At 41.8% G+C, this 24289-nt stretch overlaps 1 pseudogene; it reads right to left on the reverse strand.

Moving 5' to 3' along the window:
• Positions 1-16646: 16646 nt before the first annotated feature.
• LOC100435974 (double-strand break repair protein MRE11-like) lies at positions 16647-20461 on the reverse strand (annotated as a pseudogene).
• Positions 20462-24289: the final 3828 nt, after the last annotated feature.

Raw genomic sequence — 24289 nt, forward strand, 5'->3', positions numbered from 1 at the left:
AAAAATTATACAGCAACACGATGATTTTAGAAAACATAGAAAATGTAGATGAGCAAAATGAAAAAAATAAGTCAAATTCCAGAGATAATCATTGCCAACATTTTGCTGTATTCCCTTTCAGACTTTTATCTATGCATACTTATACATATGTAGATTTATAAAAATAGAATTTTACTACATATACTATAATCTGATGTTCAATAACTATATCATTGAACATAATTCCATGCTTATACTTTCCTGTCTTGTCTATCAAAGTATTGATGTGTAAAGATATGATCTATTTTGGTCACTTGTTTTTAATTTACTCTTTTTATAATTTAAAATAATGCTTCTATAAACTTTCTTGTAGCTAATCTTTTGCACACATTCTTAATTAATATTTTTGGGTAATTCCTACTAGTGAAATTGTTTCTCTAATATCTTTAATGTTTTCTTATCACTCCTATCTTCAAATCTTAATAATTTCTATTTTTCTTCTTTGGGCCCCTTGTGACTTCATTCCATTTTTATGAAAGTTTGAAAATTAAGCTCAGACCTAGTAATCTAAGAAAGGATTGGACCAGAGTTAAGGACAAGATAGGAATGACTTTCCACCTCTTAGAGCTCATAATCCTTGTTAATTCTAACCAGAATTACATGAGCTAACAACAAAACTTACTTTTTAGATGGTTTATATTGAGTTGGCCCTCCATCTCCTCATCTCTTTTTTTTTCTTATTATACTTTAAGTTCTGGGGTACATGTGCAGAACGTGCAGGTTTGTTACATAGGTATACACGTGCCATGGTGGTTTTCTGCACCCATCAACCCGTCATCTACATTAGGTATTTCTCCTAATGCTATTCCTCCCCTAACCCCCCACCCCGTGACAGGCCCCAGTGTGTGATGTTCCCCTCCCTGTGTCCATGTGTTCTCATTGTTCAACTCCCACTTATGAGTGAGAACATGCGGGGGGTTTGGTTTTCTGATCTCGTGTTAGTTTGCTGAGAATGATGGTTTCCAGCTTCATCCATGTCCTGGCAAAGAACATGAACTCATCCTTTTTTATGACTGCATAGTATTCCATGGTATATATGTGCCACATTTTCTTTATCCAGTCTATCATTGATGGACATTTGGGCTGGTTCCAAGTCTTCGCTATTGTGAACAGTGCCGCAATAAACATACCTGTGCATGTATCTTTATAGATTTATAATCCTTTGGGTATATACCCAGTAATCTCCTTTTACTGAATCAGCTCAGTCACTTTCCACAGAGCTATGGATCAAGTTTAAGTTTTGTTATGGTGACATAAACTTTATACATTTAGGTTTGCCTGGCTAGCTTCCAGAGGCTGTTTTTTCAAAGAGATATTTTGTCTATCATTCAGGTAATCTTCCACTGATTGGCTGTTAATTTTATTCTGTCCTATGTAATGAAAAAACATTTATTAAGCCTCTTTGGTGTAGATGGCTTTGTGTTAGGTGATGAATAGGACGGTTTCTCCCGAGGAGCTCATGGTTTAGCAGGGGAGACGGACTTGTAAATACCCAGATTCCTTCACTGTGACATGCGCAGCAACAGAATCATGTGCAAGGTAGAGGAGCTAGTAACTCTTTCTAGAGGGGTCAGGGAAGTTGTCCTAGAAGAGGTAACAACTGAGTTGTATTTTTGTAAGATAAACAGGGATTCCACAGGTGATTGTGCAGCAGGAAGGGTGGGGAACAGAGAGCACTATTTTCAAATGTGATGGAGCCCAGAAAAACATGGTGTATTTAGGAAACCATATGCAGAGTGGTATGACTAGAAAATTCGCTATGGGGAGAGGAAAGGGGTGATGAACCTGAAGGGGAGGATAGTGATTAGGTCAGGAATAGCCTTGGGCTATTGTGCCCTTAAACTTGACTCTGGAGGTGTTAAACCCCTGACTTGATGAGATGGGTGTTTTAGAAAGATATACAGCAACGTGATGCCTGGATTTCAGGAGGAAGATATTGGAAACAAGGAGACCAGTTAGGAGACCATTGTAATTACTCATGAAAGAAATTAAGAAGATGGAGACAGGAGAGTGATGATGGCATAAAAGAAGAGATGCCCAGGGTGCTGGACCAGGACCAGGGGCCTTGGGGGTTGAATGGCACAGGGCTGTGAGAGGACTTAAAAATACAGAATGCTTGAATGATCCAAGAGAGTTTAGTGGAGAAAACCAAAACTGAGAGTCAGTTATTCTAAAAGAGGCATCAACAGGAAAAATATGAGTAGGGAGCAAAAGCTACATGAGATACAACAGGCTAGGCCCTAGGAACAGCAAAGAATATTCCAGAGATATGAAAATAATCAACAGATTTTCTAAGTAGAGCAAACAAATAACATTAACGGAATATTCACAAATAGACCACAAAGTAAAATTTTCCTCCAACCCAAAAATCTGGTAAAATCCCAGCAAAAGAGAAGTCCTGGAGGGGAAAAAAAATGCTGAATTGATTTCAAGTAATTTTGAACTGAATGTGAAAATCTCATTTAGAATAACATGTTCAAATTTCATGGGCAGCTCTAATAGGCACTAAACACTTCCCGTATTTTACTGGCTTTTTGTTCCTGGCAGGGAGGAATGTGTATACTTGTCCATATCCTTTACTGGAGAAAATAGGCAAAAACGTGTTATTTATAGATGCTGAAAACCATCCTTCTAAGTAATAATATTTGGCAGTTGTCCTCCTCTGTTTGACAGGAATCTTTTACATCCTTTGGTTTGGACTATGTTCTAGTTATGCAATGCCATGGAACAAATCACTTCAAGACTTAGTGGCTAAAGACACCAATATTTTACTTATGAATCTGTAACTTAGCCAGGGCTTGGGGAGAGCACCCGGTCTCTGAGCCACCTGATACCAGCTTTGGCAGCTGAAGGTGGAGGAATGAAATTATCTGAATGTTCCCTACTCATGTGTTTGGTGGTTGATGCAAACAACAGAGGTCTGGAACAATTGGTGCCCTATGGCCATCTGTCTCTCTTTCTATATGATTTCCCCAGTAGGGTGGCTTCAGAGTAGCCAGATTTTTTTCACATGTTGATTTGATTGGAAACTCCCAAGACATGTCCTTCAAGAGAGAGACAAAGCTAGGAGGGAGCTGTGTTGCTTTTCTAACCTACCTCAGAAGATACTAAGTGTCTCTTTTGCTACATTCAAGTTATTAGAAATGAGTTGCCAAAGCCAGCCCACATCAAGGAGGGAGAATTAGACTGCATCTTCTGTGGGAGGAGTATCACATGATTTGTTTTAAAACCACCGCAGTATGGATGAACAGTTTGAAGGAAGTCAAATGATCCCTCTCCTCCAGACCTATCATTGTAGACATAGTTTGGTTGTATACTCTTTATTTTAGGGACTTCTACCAGAGACCTTTTTTGACTCCATTCTCTATTTGATTTTCACCTAATCCAATCTTCCCAAGTTCAGGTCTTTTTGACTTTTGATGGGCCCAGAGCCACATGGTATAGTAGAAAGCAGTGGTGTTCAGAGTCAGAAGGACCTGATTAGTAACCTCCTGATCTCAAGTCTGCTGTTGACTTGCTGTGATCACCTTGTGACTCAGACAAGCTTTCCACAGCATGTGGTATTAATTCAGACCACAAATAGTGTAGTTTTTCTTTTAATTAAAATAACCATAAGATTTATGTGTGGAACAGTTAACAAACTTTATTGAGCTCTTCTTACATGCAAAATGCTATGCTGGGATCTATGGATGTACGAAGACTGGCCTAAGGGAAAGTAGAGGCTGGTGTTTAGCAATAAGTGGAGACAGTTTGCAGATGGAGGTCAATAGTATGCTTAGACCTGGGCCACCAGGGTTTTTGCCCCAGGCTCCATGTCATCCACTGTCCTTCCCCCAAACCCCAGCCTCAGGGACTCCTGTGCTCTGAAGTCCCTTCGTCAAAGTTTTCTAAGTGCCCTTCTGGTGCTTAGAACTTGCCAGGGCTGGCAGTGCCATCTGAGCAGGGTACTCTGAACCCAGATGAGGCCCAGTGTAGGCCCTAGCCTTCCTTTCTGACCTTCAGGGTGCTCTCTGACTCTTCACACTCTGCTATTTGTGGGGTTGACCAGTTGTCTCACAGGAGCTTCAGGACTCACACCTATGGGGTTATTTCCCTCCATTTCTCAGTTCTAAAAGGGCATCCTGGCAAGCAGATAGCTTCCACTGGATGGCATGGTATCTCTCTTATAGGACGCCATGAGATCAGGCCACCAGAATGATGCTGACATGCTGATTCAGAGGTCTGATAATTTTAATTTCTAACAAGTTTCCAGGCGATATTGATGCTTCTGGTGAGGAAAACACTTTGAGAACCAATGATTTTTTTGTGAAACTGTGTGTCTTGTGAATGGTTGTATTCTTTGTAATCCTTTGAGATATTTTGTTCTTACATTACTGCAATATTGATAAAATGCCTAGCTCAAGAGCAATGCAGATCTAAAGTTTATCATCTAAACACCAGATGCACACAGTGATATTGATTCAGGCATTGAGAGGTGACAGCGTGCTGGCAGTCCTCACAGCCCTCGCTCGCTCTGGGCTCCTCCTCTGCCTGGGCTCCCACTTTGGCGGCACTTGAGGAGCCCTTCAGCCCACCGCTGCACTGTGGGAGCCCCTTTCTGGGCTGGCCAAGGCCGGAGCTGGCTCCCCCAGCTTGCAAGGAGGTGTGGAGGGAGGGGCGCGGGGGGGTGGGTGGGGAACCGGGGCTGTGCGTGGTGCTTGCGGGCCAGCGTGAGTTCCGGGTGGGCGTGGGCTCCACGGACCCTGCACTCAGAGCGGCCAGTTGGCCCTTCCGCCCCTGGCAGTGAGGGGCTTAGCACCTGGGCCAGCAGCTGCTGTGCTCAATTTCTTGCCGGGTCTTAGCTGCCTTCCAGCGGGGCAGGGTGCGGGACCTGCAGCCCGCCATGCCTGAGCCTCTTCACGACTCTGTGGGCTCCTGTGCGGCCCGAGCCTCCCCGGCGAGTGCTGCCCCCTGCTCCAGGGCGCCCAGTCCCATCGACCACCCAAGGGCTGAGGAGTGCGGGCACACAGCACGGGACTGGCAGGCAGCTCCACCTGCAGCCCTGGTGAGGGATCCACTGGGTGAAGGCAGCTGGGCTCCTGAGTCTGGTGGGGACGTGGAGAACCTTTGTGTCTAGCTCAGGGATTGTAAATACACCAATGGGCACTCTGTATCTAGCTGAAGGTTTGTAAACACACCAATCAACACCCTGTGTCTAGCTTAGGGTTTGTGAATGCACCAGCCTACACTCTGTATCTAGCTAGTCTGGTGGGGACTTGGAGAACCTTTGTGTGGACACTCTGTATCTAGCTAATCTGATGGGGATGTGGAGAACCTTTGTGTCTAGCTCAGGGATTGTAAACGCACCAGTCAGCACCCTGTCAAAACAGACCACTGGGCTCTACCAATCAGCAGCCTGTGGGTGGGGCCAGATAAAAGAATAAACGCAGGCTGAGGAGACAGCAGTGGTAACCTGCTCTGGTCCCCTTCCACACTGTGGAAGCTTTGTTCTTTTGCCCTTTGCAATAAATCTTGCTCCTGCTCACTCTTTGGGTCCACACTGCCTTTATGAGTTGTAACACTCACTGGGAAGGTCTGCAGCTTCACTCCTGAGCCAGTGAGACCACCAACCCACCAGAAGGAATAAACTCCGAACACATCCAAACATCAGAAGGAACAAACTCCGGACATGCTGTCTTTAAGAACTGTAACACTCACCGCGAGGGTCCGCGGCTTCATTCTTGAAGTCAGTGAGACCAAGAACCCACCAATTCCAGACACAGCATCATCCTCTAGAATACCTCTCTGTAAATGTCCTATCGGACTAATCTGCACTGTTGGTCACTACATAGTTAATGCAATGGCTTCTCATCGATGTAGCTCACATGAACACCAAGAAGGCCATTTGGCTTAAGGAGCAGAAAGGCAAATCTATAGCTCTGGGACTGCCTAATTCTTACTGTGGCTGAATACCACAGGAGTGGGTACGAATATCCCTTCCTTTATATATTGTTCCAAAATCTTTGGTGAAAATGAAATTTAAAAGAGTAAAATCTAATCCCATGTTTATTGAAGGAAGTAGTTCTTCAGAGGAAAATATAATGGATATTGGGGGTGGGGGATTGCTTTGGGAGTTTGGATTTTATAGAGGGGACTGATTATGGCCCCGATTCCTAAAGGGGCAGAGTCTGAAGTCTCCCAAAGATGACCAGTAGGCCAAATGACTCATTAATAGATTTGGGAGTTTCCAAGGACATTTGTAGTTTCCATGATTGAAGACAGCAGGAGATCCTTAACAATCAACATTTGCTGCATAATCGGTGAGTGACAAGTCCACCCCGAGATGTGGATTTTGCAGAACGAATAGGCCCCCAGGGAGTCACATTATAGTACCCCTCTCCCCACATCTCCCATAAGCCACTAAGAAGCATTGATGAGCAGGGAGGGATCTAAAAAGGGTGTCAACCAGGCACCACTGAAATCAGAGGAGGGAGATGTGTGTAGGAAAAAATATTATAGAACATGGTAAGAGTTCTGAAACATTATCTTAGTTGGCTCCCAATTTCTATTTGGGAGGGAATATTATTCCTCCTTTAAAAATGGGGAAACTAAAGCTCAGAGACTTGCCCAAAATTATGCAGCTAGTATCACAGAGCCAGGATACAAATAATCTATACACATATGTTGTATATAGAAAGGTACATTAGGAACAGGTGATCTGTGTCAAATCATCACTCAATCATCTACTAGCTATAGTCTAGTTACTGAATTTCTCTGAGTCCTTTGTTAAGTCTTACACAAAATAGGGCTGTCTTATAGAAACCAGGCTTACGGTGAAGAAGAGATAAGAAACAAAGTGTCTAGGTCGGTGTTGGTCACATAGTAGATGCTAAAAAGACTGACTTCCTTCCCTTCCTGCCTCATCTCCCCCAAGATGGCTCCATGCTGGAGGCACAAAACAGATGTTTCTCTCAAACAAATTACTTTACCTTTCCAAGACTTAATTTCCTCATTTATAAAATAAAGATAATGGGGGCTATCTACTTTATAGAGTTGTTGTGTCATTTATTTTATTTTTTATTTTTTTGAGATGGAGTCTCATTCTGTCATCCAGGCTGGAGTACAGTGGCGTGATCTCTGCGCTGCAACCTCCGCCTCCTGGGTTCAAGCGATTCTCCTGCCTCAGCCTCCCAAGCAGCTGAGATTACAGGTGTGTGCCACCACGCCTGGCTAATTTTTGCATTTTTAGTAGAGACAGGGTTTCACCATGTTAGCCGAGCTGGTCTCGAACTCCTGACCTCAAGTGATCCACACACCTTGGCCTCCCAAAGTGCTGGGATTACAGGCATAAGCCATGGTGCCTGGCCTGTTGTGGCATTTAAATGAGACGATGCACATTAAATACATAGAATAATGCATAGCACATGCTTAGTGCTCAATAAATGTTAGCTATCATTTATAATAACAGAAATGAACATTCAAGAATCTAGGGTTCTTGGAGTCAGAGGGACAATGTGGCTGCTCTTTGATTCTGTGCCTTGCAACTGGCAGCGCTTTAAAGCTGAGTTGGGGAAGGCCCATGCCCAGGAGGAAGTCTGGAGGCCCCAGGGTGAAATTGGGCTGTTTCGATCACCGTGTTTTATCTCCTGTGCATGGCATACAGCTCTTGCCAAGGAGATGGCAGGATTTTCTTTCAAATAAAACCGAATTTTGCATAGTCCTCAGAAGAATTTTTTCTTCTGTTGCTGAATAGAGCTTCTAGAGGGCTTTTTGCAGAAGTGAAGAGAATGAAATCGTTGACTTCTCTATCATAGCCCCTGGTTTAATAATTAGACATTCTGGGAATAACTGCTTTGGCAGAAGTCAGCTACATTTTATTTTGACAGGGAGAGTCTTTTGTTTTCCCTTTCCTTCCTGTTCCATCATACTCATGGAAGAAAATATTCGGAAGTTTGGAGTTTTTGTAACATATTTCACTGCTTAAGGCTATAGCGTATGGTAAAATATTCCTTAAAGGTCACAGTGAGAAATATTTTATGGTGGAGAGATTATTGGAAAGACCAGCTTCCAGTATAATCCAGACAGTATCTACTTGGGATATCTTAAAATTAAAGCTATATTATAACTCTTCTTCAGATTTTTATTCTATCTTTGGAATGGGGAGCTAACGCTGCAGAGTTTAAAAAAGGCAGGAGGGTGCAGGGCGTGGTGGCTCATGCCTGTAACCTCAGCACTTTGGGAGGCTGAGATGGGTGAATTGCTTGAGCCCAGGAGTCTGAGACCAGCCTGGGCAACATGGCAAAACCCTGCCTCTACAAAAAAAAAAATACAAAAAATTAGCCAGGTGTGGTGGTGAGTGCCTTGCCTGCAGCCTCTGCTACTCCAGAGGCTGAGGCAGGAAAATCCTTTGAGCCCTGGAGGTCGAGCTGCAGTGAGCCATGATCATGCCACTGTACCCTAGCCTGGGTGACAGAGCAAGACCCTCTTTCAAAAACAAACAAACAACAAATGTGGGAGGGCATTGAAGCAGAGAGACCAAGGCATGCATTCCAGCTCAGCCATTAAATTGTCCCTGGCAAGTTATTAAAAATCTGTGATCCTCGGCATCCTCATCTGGAAAATGGCAGTAGTAAGCCCAGCTTTGCAGGGTGGTTTGGAGAATGAGGGGACATTTGTAAAGCTCACAATGTGGCACATGGTGATTGCTCAATACGTTTAGGTAAATATTAGGTCCCTTCCCCGGCCTCCTCCAGTGCTTTATAGTTGAGTGCCCATGGGCAAGTCTCTGAGACTTCCTGGTCTCAGTTTACCCATCTGTAAAATTAAGGGGCTTGGCCAGCTCTTCACACACTGTAATTTGTATCAGGCCTGAAAAGTCTCTGAGTCTCTGATTCTTTATGTTGTCATCATTCAATGACGCTGAATTGAATTAGCTCCAGGTGAAAGGTGGAATGACCACAGGTATCTGGGTGGCCTGGGTGGTCTTCATGGCAGAGTGACTTTCGACTGGGCCTGAGGAACTTTCAAGTTAGAGGGACTCAGGGTAGGTAACATCCTGAGTCCTTCTGGCCAGGAGAACAGCCCAGGGAGGTTCAGCCCAAGCCCTACATGGAGTTCCGAATAACCAACCAATTCCAGGACCAAGCTAGGCACTTGTGACAGGTCCAGACTATTGTATTACTCAGCTTCCTTTTGGTGAGAAGCAGCAGAAACCCTACAAAAACCAGTCGGAACCCTGTAAAAATCAGCATAAAAGGGACTTTATTGTCTCATTAATCTTGGCAGTCAAAGGGATAGATCCATACACTACTGGATTGAGGATCTTAAATGATGTTGTCAGTGCATTTTATCTCTACATCTTTTTTTTCTTCTTGTCTGTCTTTTTGAATGTTGGTCTTATATTTTTCCTCCTGTTTCTGACAGATTTTTCTCCACCTGAGAGCCAAGCTGGACCTTGGCAGACCTAGGCTTGCAGACTTTGGCTTACAGTGCCATAGGGATACAATACAGTAGAATACAATACAGTAGAATACAATACAATACGATACAATACGATAAGACACAATACAACAAGAATAGAGGTCTTCTCTCTCCCCTTGTCCACACGTCAGTCCTGTGGAAGGGCTCTGATTGGATTTTGTTAGCTGTGTGCTCATTCCTTGGATGAGCATGTGGTAGCATGTAAATGGCATGCTACAGTGCTCAAAATCCAATGCTCTGGATGATGTGGTCACCAGTGTGACTGGGAGCCAGGTGGGCGTTGTGACTTATAGTCTGATGATACCTATGTGGAATATAGAAGCTGCTGTTCACCAACACAAAAAGATGTGCCAGACAAAAACAAACCAACACGACCTGAAGAGATGCTCGTGACAGGAGGAGGCTCAGCAATAGAAATAAATCCCTGTTTTGGCCCAGTTTCCTGTCCACTCAGAGACGCTGTGACTCTCCATAGACTGCTGAGAAGCACAGCAGTGTACCCCCGGGTCTCACCTCCAGGAATTTGACTTTTTTTTTTCTATTAGTAGCTTCTTCTTTTCAATATCTTATTCACAAACATTACATGTCATTGTCCATCACTGTTGTTTTTCCAGTGTCAAATTCCTCACCTCCACTGTGCTTTCATTTCTCCTGCTTGCAAAACTCCAAGTCAGCCAAACCATCCCATTTCTCCAGGCTTACAACTGGACTTCTGGGCACTCCAGGAGGTAGTCACAGGTCTGCACTGGCAAGTACCACTATAAATTCATGGCCTCCAACTTCAGGCAGGCTCCATTCCCAGGCAGCTCCTTCATCCACTGTGGAGACAGTGGCCATTTTAGAACATCCTCCACTTGCTGATTATTCGGTTTCTCCTGCAGATCCATTCTCTACCTATGTCTTTTCTGTGCCTTGATTGTCCACCCTCTACAGACTATCATCTGGCTCCCTTGGCCTCTGGCTTCCTGTTGGACTTGGCCAAGGGAAGCACCAGCAGAAGAATGAGAGGGCAAGAGGAGAGGAAAGTTGGGCTGCTTATTTTCTGGCTTCCTCCCTACCTCACCATGCAATCTCCACAGCCTCACCTCCTATTTGCCAAGGATAAAACATGTTCTGTCAAGCTCTGAATGGGTAGCATATCTGTTTAAAAGATCATACCAGCCAAGTGCGGTGGCTCACGCCTGTAATCCCAGCACTTTGGGAGGCCGAGGCAGGCGGATCATGAGGTCAGGAGATCGAGACCATCCTGGCTAACACAGTGAAACCCCGTCTCTACTAAAAATACAAAAAATTAGCCAGGCGTGGTGGTGGGCACCTGTAGTCCCAGCTACTTGGGAGGCTGAGGCAGGAGAATGGTGTGAATCCGGGAGGCGGAGCTTGCAGTGAGCTGAGATCACGCCACTGCACTCCAGCCTGGGGGACAAAGCGAGACTCTGTCTCAAAAAAACAAAACAAAAAAAACTTGAAAAGTTATATTTCAGGAAGAAAATGGATTAAGAAACTGATTAGTTTGTCAAACATTGTTAATGCCAACATTCCACAGTTACTTTTTAGTTATAACTCACAAAAGAAATCAATGGGAAAATTTAAATATGGTACATTAGCACTTAATAGAGGATGCTATGGTCAGAATGGGCATCAAGACAAAGGAAGGTATGTTTCATGTACCATTGAGGCAGGAAGCAGTGTCTTAAGAAGCTCAAGGCTAGAAGCAGGTCTTAGGGTTTGAGACAAGGAGAATTCACATATAGTCTTATTCTATTAATAGAAGAGTCTGTGCTGCATTATGGGGAAATTACTTGCCCTGGTTTGAGTTTTATTTCCGTCCCTACTCCCACTCTCCCTTCCCCCAACCCACCTGGGACGATCTGTACTAATCCTGCTAACCACTATTTGTCTGGAGGAAATTTTATATAGAAAACATATGTATTCAACAAAATCAGGCACGTTCAGGGTGGTATGGCCGTAGACGAAGACATATGTATTCTTTAACAGGCATGCAGCTCAAGTTTGAAGAGTTCCTATTTTTCAAGTAATGAAAATTGTGGAATAATAGTGAAAGAGCATGGATTTTGGAATCATTCAGGGATAGGTGCACTTAGAAAAGTTACTAAAACTCTGTAGGTCTCAGTTTCTTCTGTACTACTCAAATTATGGCTTCTCCACCCTGTTCAGCTACTCCATACACACAGTACCCCAATATGTGCAGACTAAAGCCTCAAACTTCGATGTGCATACGAATCAACTGAGAAACCTTATTAAAATGCAGATCCTGATTCAGTAGGTCTGGGGTGATCCTGGGGTGATTCTGCGTTTCGTTTTTTTTGTTTTTTTTGTTTTTTGTTTTGGTGGAGTTCTCACTCTGTTACCCAGGCTGGAGTGCAGTGGCATGATCTTGGCTCATGGCAACCTCCACCTTCCAGGTTCAAGTGATTCTTCTGCCTCAGCTTCCCAAAGAGCTGGGATTACAGGCATGCACCACCATGCTTGGCTGATTTTTGTATTTTTAGTAGAGACAGGGTTTCACCATGTTGGTTGGGCTGGTTTTGAACTCCTGACCTCAAGCAATCCGCCCGCCTCGGCCTTCCAAAGTGCTGGGATTACAGGCATGAGCCACCACTCCCGGCCAATTCTGCATTTCTAATAAGCTCCCAGGTGCTGCCCAGGCAGCTGGTTCTTGGACCACACTTTGAGAAGCAAAAAACTCCTTGTGTGGATAATCTGAATGTGAAAATGAGCCAGTGTTTTTTTTTATAGCAACTGAAAGTTCCACAATGTGCCCTAGCCTTTTCCAGGACTCATTACAGGAATGGTGGAAGTGCTGTGAGCAGCTCTGAGGAGTCTGCAGCCCCGCAGATGCTTGAGTCCCTCTGGTTGCTTTATTCTTAGTGTGGTCAGGTCTGCTGCCACTACTGGCCCTGTCTGTCGCCTTCCCCTAATTTATGTCGTAACTAATCACAGCACCTCAGCCCTCTTATGGTGCCTTAAATAGTTATAGGGGAACCTCTATGCTTCCAGTCTCCTCACCGTTAACCAGCCTGTGCAAAGTGTATCCTAAATCAGGCCACTGATATTTTGGAATGAAGAGTTCCCTGGTGATATGGCCTAAACTTCACAGGTACTGGGTCATCACTGTACAAATCAGCTTTTAGAAGCTGGAAAAAAAATTGGGTCAAATGCTTCAGTGTGCATTACATTTAAATAAAACGTGTGGATGCTTTGACACATTTTAAAAACACTCTAGGTGTTAAAATGGAAATAATATAACAATGAATGACGAGATGTTTCATTTATCACTTACTATGACTGGATGCTTTATATTCAATATCTATAATCCTCACAGAAACATTGAATCTGTATTTTTCTCTCGTGCCAGTGGGGACACAGGAACTCAGAAAGGATCAATTACTTGCCTGGTTTACACAGCTCATATGCAGCATAGCCTGGGTCCACCCGCCTCTGTCTGATGCCTGTTAAACACCTTCTGCCTCTCCAGATTAACAGTTCTCTCAGGCACCCTTTTCATTAGACAACCGCTTCCCTGAACACATGCATTGTTTTAGTTTTGCTGTTTACTTTTTCATTCCCAATATCTGTGGTTTTTATTAATAAGGTTCCCCTTAAGGCAATGTGATCATCATGTTGGAAAATATTAGTGGGAGGTTTCTTCGAAATATTTAGTCAAGTTTAAACCCTACACAAAATGATATTCTTCTATGTCAGGAATGGGTGACAAATGAAGTCATTTCTTTTTTCTACCAGGTAGCAAGGCAGTATCAGTGTATAAAGGATGGGAATAATGCATTCAAAATGTGGGTCGTTATTTGTTTTCTCACTGTAGGGCTGAAGAAATATTTAAGTTTGTACTGAGTCACACATAGCCTCAGTGTGTTATTTTTATTGGGAGTGATTGAATTTTTGTGACTGAATTTATTTGAGTGATTGAATTGTGAGTGATTGATCAGTCCCTAGGATTGAAACTAAGGCAACGTGACATAAACAATAACTGGACCAAAGTAATCACAGCATCAAAACTCTGACAAGGGAGAAACGGATTTAGATACTGGACCCCCAAAATAGTTTTTGTGAATTAGAAATGTCCTTCGAGTCTGTTAATAAAGGGCATTTCAAGTTTTGAAAAAAGAACTTTGAGAACATTACAGCAATAAAAGGGCATTAGTTGGGCCAGGCTTACTGATAGTCTGACATCCCAAATGTTTCCTGTAAGATGACAAAATGTCATCGATTCTGGTTGCCTGATTATTATCACAACTTGTCTACCTTTAAAAACAAGAAAATAATTTCTTCCCATTTTACACACTCTCTACTTTTCCTTTTTGGGATCATGCTCAGTTCTTTTTCTCTTCCAAAGGAGAGGAGGTGGTGAAGAAGCAGAGGATTTCTATAAGAGGCTGCTAAAGGCTCACAGAGAATATTATTTTTTTCTTGATGTTTCTTTAAAGCAGTGATAGCAAGGACAGCATAGCCTTTAGCACATATTTTGCTGATGGCTTCAATGTGTTTTCTTTATTTGCCAAACACTTAAATATTTTTAGAGAGAGTTGCTCCATGCTTTATAAATAGCGATGTTCTAAAACTTACCAACATGAACTGTGTTTTCTTTCAATGATGATGATCTAAAAGAAATGTGTGGCATATTTATGCAGCAAAAATGCTGTAAAAATACAAAGCAACTCCTTACACAGTGATAAGTATGTAAAAGGCGATAAAGATGACCAACAGTAATTCATGTTTAGCAAATTAACAGGAAAGAAGAAATCTTTTTTTCTTTGCCTGTACCAGACGGGTAAGGAAAAAATCCAAGGCATTAGCCGAGCAAATAGCCAGTGTGCTATCTACCAATACCATTAAGTGAGAGTGAAAGGAATTGATCTCTCAAAACATAGTTAATGCACAGAGTTCTTTCATGGCTGGAAGGATTCCATACTCTTTGTGTGGGAAAATACCCTTCTCTATGCTTTTGGGTGGTGGTCCTTGAGTCAGCAGCTGGGGCACCTGGAAGGAATATATGGACAGTGAAACACAGCATAAGGGTTTGGGTCCCTGAAAGCTGCTTAAAGTAGAGCAAGTCATACAACCTATTTGGGCTTCCATTTCCTCATCTAAAAATGGATAACGAAATGAGAATACATGTAAAAATGGTTCAGATCCCAAACTAGATGGGTATTAGTTATTGTGATGATTATTGCTGTTATTCCGACTGTATGTAGCAGCCCTGGTTTGAACTTCTTTGTGCTGAGACTTGGAGGTCTGTATCGTCATGCTCCTCCCGCTAGGCTCTGCCCATCATGGTCTATATCTACAACCTGCTTGTCTGAAGATGTGTGTGTTTTACTTACTTGGGAATAGTCTGATGTTCTACCAAGTTCAGAGGATGCAGGGGACATTGGAAACAAATGTGGATCATCTTAGAACGAAAATTGAAATAATTTTACATTTTACACATCATGGTAGCCAGGAATACAAAAACATCACTCATTCCTCAGTGTCTAGCTCATGAAACCTTAATTCGCATTGATTACAGAATAAAAATTCTGGCAATTCAAGATAAACAGTCACCTTTGAAGGTAAACTCAGTCAGTTTTGGATTCTCTCCTCGCCTCCCTTCTCCATAGGGGTGATCTGTGATCTAGGCCGGGGCAGAGCACCTGGTCTCTGTGCCATCCTCAGTCCTCAGGTGCCCATATTACAGGGCTGCTAATCCATGCCCCCGGGATGAAACTTTCTCCCCTCACATCTATGGGCCTCCAGGGCCCCATTTGTGCACTTTGTATCCCCTCGATCTCAACCCCAGCTTTCGCAGCTGCTGGCTTCCTCAGGCACTCCTGCACGACTTTTGATGGCAGGGACCACTGCTAGAGAAACTTTTGGATGCTGTCCCACATCATGCTGGGGGGATGCGTAGGATGATTATACCTCCTGGTTTGCAGAAGACTTTGCCAGTTTTTGCCTGTTGTCTCTATGTGACTATTAATAGCACTCTTCATGCTCAAAAGTGTCCCAGTTTTGCAGTACATTCTACAATTGCTCAGGGTACAGGACTCAGGGAGGCTGCCCTCAGGCCTACATTGCTGTAATCTTCCACTTCCCTTTCACTTGGATGCTTCCTTGGACACAGGGTAGGTCAGGCCCAGTGGCAACTCAAACCTTATCCAGTCCACTCGGATCCTTTCATCCTGCCTCAAGTTTCTTTTTGGCCTAAGGGAAAGGAGAGAAGGAAAGTAATACTTACATAATCAAATATTATTCTCCACTCCATGCCTTTATGCTCTAAGCTTTCTCCTTACTATTTTTTTTTGTGGTTATTCTACTCTTTTAATAAAAACGTATCTGTTCAAACCATAAGTTACTTCTAATCATTCAGTCTTTTAGGAAGCATTAGAAAAAAACACACATAGTAATGAACAGTGAGTTCAGGCCCGGGTTCACATAGTTTGTTTTACTTTCAGGAAATCCAGAACCTCTAGGAAATTATTATATTATGAAGAAGTTAAATTTTATAAGCTCTTTCCCTCAACTTTGGCTAAATGCAACCATTTATATAGCTACATTTAGAAAACTAAATGATCATGAAGCAGAAATGTAAAATGGTAGATTTATTTTAATCTTTACTCAAGAATGATGTTTAGGGGTGGGGTGGCTCACGCCTGCAATCCCAGCACTTTGGGAGGCCAAGGCAGGTGGATCACCTGAGGTCAAGAGTTCGAGACCAACCTGGCCAACATGGTGAAGCCCCGTCATCTCTAATAAAAATACAAAAAATTAGCTGGGCATGGTGGAGCACATGCCTGCAATCCCAGCTACTTGGGAGGCTGAGGCAGGAGAATTGCTTGAAACTGGGAGGCGGAGGTTGCAATGAGCCGCGATGGCGCCATTGCACTCCAGCCTGGGCAGCAAGAGCAAAACTCTGTCTCAAAACAAAACAAAACAAAAAGAATAATGATATTTAAACAAAGCTCTTAATATAACAACCCAGTTAAAAAACAAGGTGAATCAATGCTGAGAAATTTCTTACTTACGGAGTCATGCTCAGGAAGCAATACTTAAAATCTTAAACTGTAAACTCTTAGCTTGCAACGTTTTGATTTTTCCTGTATCTTGCAAATTTCTCAGTGCCACTAAATATATTATCTATGATTTCTTCTTAAAGAACTAATGTTCATAAAAAGGATCATCGTCGTCATCCTCATCTGATTCAAAATCAACCCCTTTCAATACTTGGGTCTGGGACATGTTTTTGCTGGATGATGTGCTAGACCATTTTTGATCTGTCTGTGAAGTGGTAGGAAAAATGTCTTCTTCCACATCTGATTCATCTACCTCAGTCACCTCTGAATAATTTTTAGTGACATTTTGGGAAGGCTGCTATCTTGTAGATTTAAAGGCCTCTATAATAGACATATTTCTAGATGCTGGCACAGTGGTCTTTGAGTTCCTGCTATGAGTAGAAGTCTCCAGACCAGTTCCTGCTGTTCCTCTTTGAGACCCTCCTCTGATGCTGAATTCTGTCCTCTTCCTCCTCTTCCACCTCTTCCTCAGCCTCTTTGTTGGTTGCTGCTGAGATGCTAACATCAGAGTCGTTAGCCATCTGTTCTGCTAAATCTATACTCATAAGGTCATCAGCACTAAAGGCAGAAGCAGGTTCCTCTGATTGAGATCTGAGAGCTCTGGCCCTGTTAATAGCCTCACGGACGTCATCATCTTCACTAGTATTTTTTTGTCTGTTTTCTCTGAAATGACATACTTCCTCATTGATTTTATCTTCTAGGGCATCAATATGACGTTCTTAAAGAAATTGCTGTGTTTTTTTTTTTTTTTTTGAGACGGAGTCTCTCTCTGTCGCCCAGGCTGGAGTGCAATGGTGCGATCTCGGCTCACTGCAAGCTTTGCCTCCCGGGTTCACGCCATTCTCCTGCCTCAGCTTCCGGAGTAGCTGGGACTACAGGCGCCTGCCACCACACCCGGCTAATTTTTTTTCTATTTTTAGTAGAGATGGGGTTTCACTGTGTTAGCCAGGATGGTCTCGATCTCCTGACCTCGTGATCCACCCGCCTTAGCCTCCCAAAGTGCTGGGATTAGAGATGTGAGCCACCATGCCCAGACGAAATTGCTGTGTTTTTTACAACTGACATTTCATTAATTCCTCAATGGCATCTTTCTCCTCCTTCTCCACAAATTCTTGTACTGCTTCACCCATCCCTCTTTCTGTTAGCAGTGAGAGTGGCACATTCTTCTCTTCAGTTTGAAAATACTGTTTTACAAGATCTTCTACCCTTAAAGCTGTTCCTTCTGAAGAAGGTTTTGTGGTAAGTTTCCCAAAGTTGATCTCTTCTCCTGTTTTTTCCTTTTGTTCTCTATGCCTGAAAAAATGGATAATGTCTTTTGGATTAGCTACCCTATCCACAAATTTCTGGCTAAAGCGAAGAACGTTGAAAGGTTCAAAACCTCCACTATAGTCCACTCGCAGTGGTGTAAGAGGCTTCTCTGGCTGGTGAGAATTACCTAGATGTTCCTGTTCAGCATTTTCAAGCATTTCTTCAATCTTCACCACACAGAAGCTTTGTATGGCTTGGTTTACTTTAGGATTATCTGGGTTAAAAAATGTCTGGATGATTAGCCAGAACAACATCCTCTGTGAAAAACTACCGCACTGTGTGAAGAGGAATTTTCTGCATATTCATTTTCCTCTCTTTAATACACAGCAAACCAACGTGTTTCTTTACAGCTTCTCCTGGGGAAAAAGAAGTAACCACTGAGTTTCCAGGTTGTGAGGTATAAAACAGTTGTTGTTCATTTTTGTTTTTTGTTTTTCTTTAGATGGAGTTTCACTCCTGTTGTCCAGGCTAGAGCGCAATGGTGTGATCTTGGCTTACTGCAACCTTTACCTCCCAGGTTCAAGTGATTCTCCTGCTTCAACCTCCCAAGTAGCTGGGATTATAGGCACGCGGCACCACGCCCAGCTAATTTTGTATTTTTAGTAGAGACAGGGTTTTACCATGCTGGTCAGGCTGGTCTCGAACTCCTGACCTCATGTGATCCACCCACCTTGGCCTCACAAAGTGCTGGGACTACAGGCATGAGCCATTGCGCCTGACCTGTTGTTCATTTTTGGTTGGAGCTATTTTACACTCATGTGCATGTCCCCAGATAACAAGATCAATGAAGTCATCCAAAAATTGTTCTGGACTGAAGTTAGTACTTAGCCATGTTTACTCCTGTAATCACAAATAATCACAAATAAGATAAACCAAGAGTTTTCATCTTCTTTTGATCTCAACATTGTTACTTTCTTATTGACAAACATTCGAGAGAGCCTTTCATCTGGAATGGATCCTAAATCATAGAGTGCAATCTTTGTGCTTCCTTTTTGAAGCAAAACCAGACTAATGTCTGTCTTCTCCATGGACATTGAACATCCAAAGTGATTTACAAATCCAACACAACTTAAAATGTCCAGGGCACAGCGTGCATCTGTCCCCATGGGGTCATCATGATTACCATGAATACTAAACACTGGAATTGAAATGTTGAGATTGCCATCTTGATAGTTCACCCACGGAAACTTACTGAAACCAAAGTTGACTGACTGATCACTGAGAATTTCAAACTGGACAGGCCTATCACCCATACCGCATTTTCTTAATAACTTGTGGCAGGTATGTAATGTTTTCCTTGAGGGCTTTTTTCATGAAAAAGATCACCACCTAACAAAATAAAATCCACTTCATTTTCCTGGGCAAGTTTTAAAATTTCATCAAGTGTTACACATGTGTCATTTCCTCTGACTGCATCTTTCTCCATAAATCCAAGATCAATATCTGTTGCAACTAAGATTTTAAACGAGTTTTAATCATCAAGTGCTTCTGCAGGACTCATTTTTATGGTCAGTCAAGCTCCTCTGGGACCAAGTTCTTCTCCAAGAACTCCTGGGTCCTGTACTCAAATGTCAGAAAATTCACTCGATTCCAAATTCTAGAAATTCCCATTCCTGGACTCTTCAAAGCCCCACCCATCGGGACCCGAGGCTGTCTTCTTTCCAGGAAGAAAGGGTGGGATCTGTGAGAAGAAAACAGCATGGTCAGAACTTGCCTCTGAGAACCCGTAGGGCCATAAACCTGAATTCTCTCCCTACTATTTTAACAGAAGTTTCTAGAAATCAAACAAAACAAAACCTTTCTATTTCAGGTTTCTGGTTCCACCACCGGCCTTTAAGATATCTTGTTGATGTTAAGGGGAGAAATCCAACATCATGTCGAATGTTGCTTCAGGATGCTGAAGGTGTGTGTGAGAGGTGGACTAAGGGCAAGTGAAAGGGGCAAGGCGTACATTAAAGGAAGCAAGATAATCCAAGACAGCAGTAGATGACTTGTTACCAAGCCATGTGACCAAGGTGACCATATTAGTTCAGACAGTAAAGGGATGAGAATAGCAGTGAAGGAAATTCTTCCTCCATACTGTGGTGCTAGAGGAGGCCTTATGACAGCCTGGAACTTCAGTGAGAAAACTGTAAATTGGGTAGGTAGAGTTTTTCATGGGGGAAAGGAAAAGAAATATAAAAACAAGGAGGCATAAAATAATAGGTACTTTAAACGAACAGGAAACAAAGCAGAAGTAAACCAAAATAGTTGAAACTCATTCTTTGTGCAGAAAAACAGTTGGATATGGCCGGGCATGGTGGCTCAGGTCTGTAATCCCAGCACTTTGGTAGGCTGAGGCAGGCAGATCACCTAAGGTCAAGAGTTCGAGACCAGCCTGGACAATATGATGAAACCCTATCTCTACTAAAAATACAAAAATTAGCCCGGTGTGGTGGCATGCTCCTGTAATTCCAGCTACTCAGGAGAGTGAGGCAGGAGAATCGCTTGAACCCGGGAGGCGGAGGTTGCAGTGAGCCAAGAGCCGAGATCGTGCCACTGCACTCCAGCCTGGACAACACAGTGAGACCCTGAAAAAAGAAAAATGAAAAGAAGGAAGGAAGGGAGGGAGGAAGGAAGGAAGGGAAAGGAAAGGAAGGAAGGAAGGAAACCAGTTAGATATAAAGTTGACAAAGTAGGTTGGAGGCCTTTAAAATCAGTTTGGTGGATTTCGATATTATTCTTGGGTACAAGGGAGCCACTGAAGGACTTTGAGCAAGGGAGAGAGACATATTTAGATTTAGATTTCCCTCACTCCATTTTTTAAAGGGAAATATGTGTGTCAGGTAGGTAGATTGAATACGATTTTGGTATAATTAGAAACGGAAAGAACAGATAAGGATTTTAAAGTCAGCTTTTATAACTATGCTCAATGACGTAAAGAAAAATATACTTGCAGTGAATGAAAGATAAGCAATCCTATCGGAATAATGGAAACTATAGAAAATAACCAGATGACAATTCTAGAACTGATTAATATATTATTTGAAAAAATTTAAAAAGTCACTGAATGCACTTACCAGAATGGAGATGACAGAGTGAGCTTGAAGACAGATCAGGTATTATCTAATCTGAAGAATAAAGAAACAAGAATGAAAAAGATGAACAGAATTCCAGGTACAGAGTTGAAAAAAGATATTTTTAGATAAAGAAGAATTTGTTGCTCTTAGATATGTAATGCTAAGGGAAGTTCTTCAGATTGTGGAAAATGATAATAGATGGAAACTTGTATCCTCAGGAAGAAATAAAGAGCATCAAAACATGGTGAATCCGTGAACAAATACAAAACAACCCTTTGATTACTCCACACCTACCCAGAAAAATTCATCCTCCTGCATCTTCCCAGTCCTGGCAAGTGGCTCAGGCCATGATCCTTTGGGTCATTCTCAACTCCCCTTATTCTTTTGTATTATTTTTATTGTACCAATCAACCAGGAAGTCCTATCCTTTCTACTTGCAAACTATATATACACATTGACCTCCAGTGTTCACCAACCTGTCCTAAGCCATCCTCATCTCCACCAAGATCATTGCAGTAGCCTTCAAATCACCCTCCTTTCTTCTTCCCTTGACTCCCAATGGCCTGCTCTCAGCAGCATAGCCAGAATGATTCTTTGAATATGTAACTGATCATTTCACTCCTCTGTCATAGCCTTCTAAGAAGCTCTCCATCTCATAGCTGGGGGTGGATACATCATCATTTTTATATTTATATTTAAAAATGTATCATTAACCTAGTATTAGATCAGTAGGGTTACTATAGTTTACAATAATGTATTGTGTATTTCAAAATAGCTGGAAGAGAAGAATTTCAATGGTTCTAGCATAAAGGAAAGACAAATATTTAAGGTGATGGATGTCCCACATACACTGATTTGATCTTTACAAATTAAATGAATGTATTAAATTATCACATGTACCCTGAATTGATGTACATCTATTATGCATCAATAATATATACATATATCATTTTAAAATGACACATCACTGTGATTTTTATATATATTTGAGAAGACTTTAAAAGAACTGAATGATTTTATTATAATAAGACAGTTCCATTTTTATTAAGTTATTTATGTAAACAAGATTTCTCACAACATGTACTTTTAGAAATGAAAAAATAAAGGGAATAGAATTAATGCTTAATCCTACCTGTCTCAGTCTCCCAATAAATAACATACCTCCATGAACACATGACCTAATTCAGAAAAAATATCGCAGCCCTATACAAGCCATTAAAAGACAGATTTCCAAAAAAATGTTATTTTTTATGTTGAGCAAAGTTTATCAAAATTTATAAAATCTGCATTTGATCAATTACGTCTGATTATAGTTGTCAAGATAACACGATCCCTAAGATATCTGATAACAATCTTACAGTCATAAAAAATAATTTAAATTTTTATTTATATTAATACTTTCATTGCATCAAAATTATTTGACAGGGTCATCTGTGAGACATTTTCAAGCATACAAATATTATATATTAAAATAAAATTCTGGGTGAGAAATTGACTGGAAAAAAATAGCTCAGGGAGAAAAAGGAAGAATGTTAAATTTCCAGCTGCTAAAGAAGGGCTTGTTCATGAATTTTTAAAATGGATAATGATAGATATCAAATAGCTATGGGATTTAAATTTCATTGGATACATTTACGATAGTGATGTAACCACTTTATTTAAAAATAATAGTATGTACAATATGCTAGACATTGCATCCTTTGCAACTACAGTCATGCATTCCTTAACAACAGGATTACTTTCTGAGAAATGCCTCCTTAGGCAATTTCATACTTGTGGGAATATCATAGAATGCACTTACACAAACCTAGATGGTATAGCCTATTCCATACCTAGGCTATATGGTAGAGCCTATTGCTACTAAGCTACAAACCTGTATATCATATTGCTGTACTAAATATTGTAGGCAATTATAACACAATGGTAAGTATTTGTGTATTTAATACAGAAAAGGTAATGGTTGTACTACAACATTATGATAACTATGATGTCACTAGTTTATAAAAATTTTTCAGCACCATTATAATCTTAGAGGACCACCATGGTGTATGCAGTATGTCATCGACTGAAATGTCATTATGTGGCTCATGACTACTTAATTTATGATGAAAAATGTTGTTTGTATACCTAAAAGTGTTGAAGTTAATACTTAGCTTTCCAAATTTTTAAAAGGGAAGCAGAAGCAGAAAGTTTGCATTCTACTGATGCAATGGTTTCTAACCTGGAGAATAAATATTAATACTTATTGAATGTTAATAATGCTAGACATTGTTCTAAGTCTCACACATATATCGTTAAATGTTTATAATAAAGATAAAAGTGTTCTTATTACTACTGTGCACTATAAAAAATCCCAAAATTTAATGGTGGTGTTAAAGCAAACATTATATTTAGCTCACAATTTTGTGGGTTAGGAATTTGGGAAGGGTATGAGTTGGTCATTGTAATTTGGGATGGCTTTTGCAGTTGCAGTCAGACATTGGCTGGGACCACAGTCATCTAAGGATAGTGCTCAAGCTGGCTGTTGTCTGGAAACTCACCTGGGGCTACTGATCAGAAAACCTGCATGGCTGTCCAGCAAGGCAATGTTAAAGGTAATCAGGTTCCTTACAGAATGAACATCTCAAGAGTGGTGGGTGAAAGCTGCATGGTCTTTCTGACTTAACTGTGAATGTTACATAGTATCACTTCCACCACGTTTTACATCAAAGTAGTGTGAAGCTCACCCAGATTCAAGGGACTGAGAAACAGGCACCACCTCTCAATGAAAGGCGTGTCAAAGAATTAGTTTTAAAACTGGCACAAGTAGATAATTATCTCTATTTTTATAGATGAAGAAAATAAAGCATATGGGAGTTAAGAAATTTGTCTAGGATCACCGAACTGGTACGTGATGGAGTTAGGATTTGAACCCAAGCAGTCTGACTCCAGAGCAGAGCTCTTAAACACAACAGCACTGCAAGCCAAGGACGTTGGGAAGCCCACTGTCTCCTTGGCTGAATGGGCATAGTGCCCTTTCCACAGTTCCATTGCAGAGCCCCCTATTGAAACATCTCCAAGAATATTAAACTGGGGGGATTATCTCCAGTCTACACTTTGGGGAGTCTGGTTGCTATGCATATAATGTTGCCAGAACTCTTCAATGACTCAAGGGATGGGAGCAAAGAGAGTAGTTGAAGAGGCTGTCGCCTGCTGGTGCTAAAAGTTCCTAAGACCCCACAGCGTCAGATGGGACTGACCCTGCTAGTTGGTATCAGTTGCCTCCTTTGATCTATGCTTCAGGCTGCACGTTACTTGGTGGTCACAGTTCTAACCCTAGACTATCCTGGACAGTAA

The sequence above is a fragment of the Pongo abelii genome, chromosome 2 (assembly GCF_028885655.2).
Source record: "Pongo abelii isolate AG06213 chromosome 2, NHGRI_mPonAbe1-v2.0_pri, whole genome shotgun sequence".
Classification (NCBI taxonomy): domain Eukaryota; kingdom Metazoa; phylum Chordata; class Mammalia; order Primates; family Hominidae; genus Pongo; species Pongo abelii.